This window comes from Conger conger, chromosome 16 (genome assembly GCF_963514075.1).
Source record: "Conger conger chromosome 16, fConCon1.1, whole genome shotgun sequence".
Classification (NCBI taxonomy): domain Eukaryota; kingdom Metazoa; phylum Chordata; class Actinopteri; order Anguilliformes; family Congridae; genus Conger; species Conger conger.
The window spans coordinates 16,441,607-16,445,084 of record NC_083775.1 but is presented as its reverse complement, the minus strand read 5'-3'; the positions used below and the strand labels follow the sequence as shown (position 1 = coordinate 16,445,084).

At 46.8% G+C, this 3,478-nt stretch overlaps 1 long non-coding RNA gene across 1 annotated transcript in view; it reads right to left on the bottom strand.

Annotated features, from left to right (window-relative positions):
* Window positions 1-423: 423 nt before the first annotated feature.
* LOC133114850 (uncharacterized) overlaps window positions 424-3,478 on the bottom strand; it is an 81,743-nt gene continuing 78,688 nt past the window's right edge. The window contains exon 3 of the long non-coding RNA XR_009705582.1: window positions 424-1,329. This is a non-coding gene — a long non-coding RNA (uncharacterized LOC133114850). The remainder of the gene's footprint in view (window positions 1,330-3,478) is intronic.

Sequence of the window (3,478 nt, the reverse complement as noted above, 5' to 3'; positions counted from 1 at the left end):
AACAATTTCGTTTTGGCTTGTGACTTCAGCATATTTTACTCTCTTTTTTACCCATGTGTCTATGTACACAAATTGAAGCAGTACTGACAGCAATGACAGAAGTATTTGATAATATTCTGTTGACATAATACAAATAATGACATCTGGTTTTTCTTGAGATTAAGGAGGCTAATCTACCCAGAGGACACAAGGATGGATTTAGTCAACATTTTTCTTTACCTTTGACTTAGTCCCAATTTGATGCCAGAGTTCAGTAATTACCAACATTTTTCGGAAAAAAAAATTATTAAAATTGTGCTGGCATGGGAAAAAAAAATGAGGAGCCCTCCCATTTATTTTATTAAGAACAAATGTTAATCAATCCCAGGCTGAGGAGTCTGCCTGAAATGGAAGAGCTGTAAAGAACATGCCGTCATAACTCAATTTCACACATACGTTGCTTTTATTGGAAATTTGAAGGGCTCAGACGCAAGACAACTGCGTTTACAAACACCCCTGACCTCCAGATAAGCTCTTATCAGCACAGATGCTTATGTGTCGCTCACAATAGACATCGCAAGTGAGGTCAAAGGTCAGACAACGCAGGTCAGAGAGATGTCAGCACTCAGCAACTGTGGTAAGATTGGGTAGGCGGGTCTGAGGCGAGGCAGGGTCAATGGTGATATGGATGACAGGAGCACTCACCTATTTTCAACACCCTCACACTCTTACACAACGAGGAACAGGGAGGCTTTTCTAAGAAACTGTCCCAGGATTTTTGTTTCACACACAAACATTACGACACCCGTCAAGATGAATCTTACAACCGCACACACCCACCACACGCTGAAGAACACCCAGCACTTCTTCGTCTTTAGGAACTCACATGTCCAAAGGCTTCAAACAAAAGCCAATAACACATAGTCCAGAGTCAGGGGTGGAGGAATCCATCTTAAAAAGGTCTGCACAGGAAGTAGGTCCACAAACAGGAAGCAGCTGGCAGATGAAGTGGCATGAAAGAACACAATTTCCCATAATTCCACAAGGTCTCGATCCGATTTGCCGCACGCCAATGGGCATCGAGTCCTGAAGTCCAGGTGAGAGGATGAAGGGGGGTGAAGTGAATTCCATCTCGTGCCCCTCCCATCCCCCAAGCACCTACCCACACCCCCCCCTTCCCCCCACCGCCACCAGGGTGCTCAGAGTGGGTCAGGGACAGGTTCCCAAAAGTACCTTCTTCCTCTTACAGTTGGGACGGTTCTTTGGCTCTTGCCCCAGTACGGAGACGGAACGGGATCTGGTAGCAGTACACAAACACATCTTCCACCCCACAGTTCTCCTCCTCCATCCCTGTCAACAGAAGAGAGAGACCCTGTTACTGACGGCCACATTGATCACAGCTCTCACACTATCTGACATAGGTATGATGTGTCACTTAGCAATGACTTCATTATCTCACATACTGTGCAAATATTGGATTGTGTTTACTCAGCGATACTCTGGTTTCATCCAGGTGACTTTTAAAAAAACACAGTCCTCCACTGCTGGCCTCCTCATGCTGAGGACAGCAAACCGGCACCGCATTTGAGAGAAAGTCCTCACGATATTTTAGGACCCCATAAGCAGGGACATACACAAAATGACACCATATGAAAAACAACCAGTAAGACTAAACTACGCAGAAGCAGCATATCCAGTACATTCTCAGAGTATGCGCTGAATTCCTGATGGACATACAGACAGCAAGAATGTGTCCTCTACACAAGCCAACAGCAAAACACAACCCATGAATGTACCGAATAAGAAACATATTTGTGACAAATAAGCAGATTTTTACATACAGCTTATCGCACTGTCTGGAGAAATGTTTTTTTTTTTCCCTGCTGACGTACAAGAGTGGGGATGGAGGTCGAAGCCTTGCGTAAATCCGAAATGTTACTTTAAAATCAGTGCTGGGCAGCAGACCAAGGCTATATTCATAACGGCTGTTTCAGACACGGCTGCATCAGTTCACTGGGACAGCTGTGTCTAACTCAGCACTCAATGTGGGTGAGCATAAACTATGACCTGGATTTAATCACGATTCATCCTTTCCTCGGCAATCTAGCTTCGATTAAATTTTTTAGTCGCAAAACATGGAATCGCCAACCTTGATGCATGTCACCTTTGACCCTTTACCCCCCCCCCCCACTCTCCCTTCCTTCACTCTTCTTTCTCCTCCTCTCCCCTCCTCCTGTCTCCCTCTCTCCATCTCTCATTCCATCCCTCCACGGTACTGGTATCCTGAGGACCACTGGCATGTTATTGGGAAGGCTAAAGCCCACCTTACCCCTGTTGGTATTGCTAAGGTTGGCTAAGGACTCGGCCCAGACTTCCAGAAGCGATGTTCAAGCTGTAGAAACCAGCCAATGTATCCTGCTGAGTATCTTTACACACTGAGCCACTCATGAGCTCAACACTATACAGTATCTGTGTGAAGTCTGGCTATTCTACTGGTGCTGTATGCATGCTGTTTCCCACCTTGGCTGAAAGGAAGACCTGCAAACAAAATTGAATGGTTATTATTATTATTATTATTATTATTATTACTCCTCTGCTGGCCTGGTTACTCCCTAACAGAATACTCTAAGGATCGAGGACAGGTCACACAGGATCGAGCATGACATCGCCCCCCCCCCCCCACCGTGTTTTCCCCCGGTTGCCAGGACAACCGCATTTGTCACCGACCGGGGCGCCATGGTTGGAGGGCGGGCTGAAAGATGGGATTAGCAGTCACCCTGAGGGCAGGAGAGACGTGTCGGTGTGTATGTGTGTGTGTGCGCGCAAGTATGTGTATATGTGTGTGTGAGTGTTTGTGAGTGTGTGTGTGTGAGTGTGTTTCTATGTGTGTGTGTGGGTGTGTGTGTGTGCGTGTTTCTGTGAGTGTGTGTGTGTGTGTGCGCAAGTATGTGTATATGTGTGTGTGTGTGAGAAAGTGTGTGTGTTTGTGAGTGTGTGTGTGTGTGTGTGTTTCTGTGAGTGTGTGTGTGTGTGTGTTTCTGTGAGTGTGTGTGTGTGTGTGTGCAAGTATGTGTATATGTGTGTGTGTGCGTGTGTGTGAGAAAGTGTGTGTGTGTGTACCGGTTGACACTCCTCCTCTTGTCCTGGGAGAAGCAGCTGAAACCTGTGGAGTGTCACGTTTCCCCTGCGCTCGTATCGCCCCATCAGGCCCTGCAGGGCCGGGCCTCAACCTGCCCCACTGCCTACCTGCCCCGGGGGGGATTATCTGCCCCATCTCCTGTCTGCTGGCACCGTGCCCCCTGCACCAGCCGCGTACGCACTGTGGGAGAGGACACCTCCATGTGCACAAACAGGGTCGACGAGAGCGCTTCTGTGTGTGTGTGTATGTGTGTGTGTGTATATAACTAAACAGAAATACAGGCGGTTAAAATAAAAACTATTCCATTACCAAGAATTAAAAACTTCCAAATTGTGAAAATGTAAAATATTTGGAAATAAT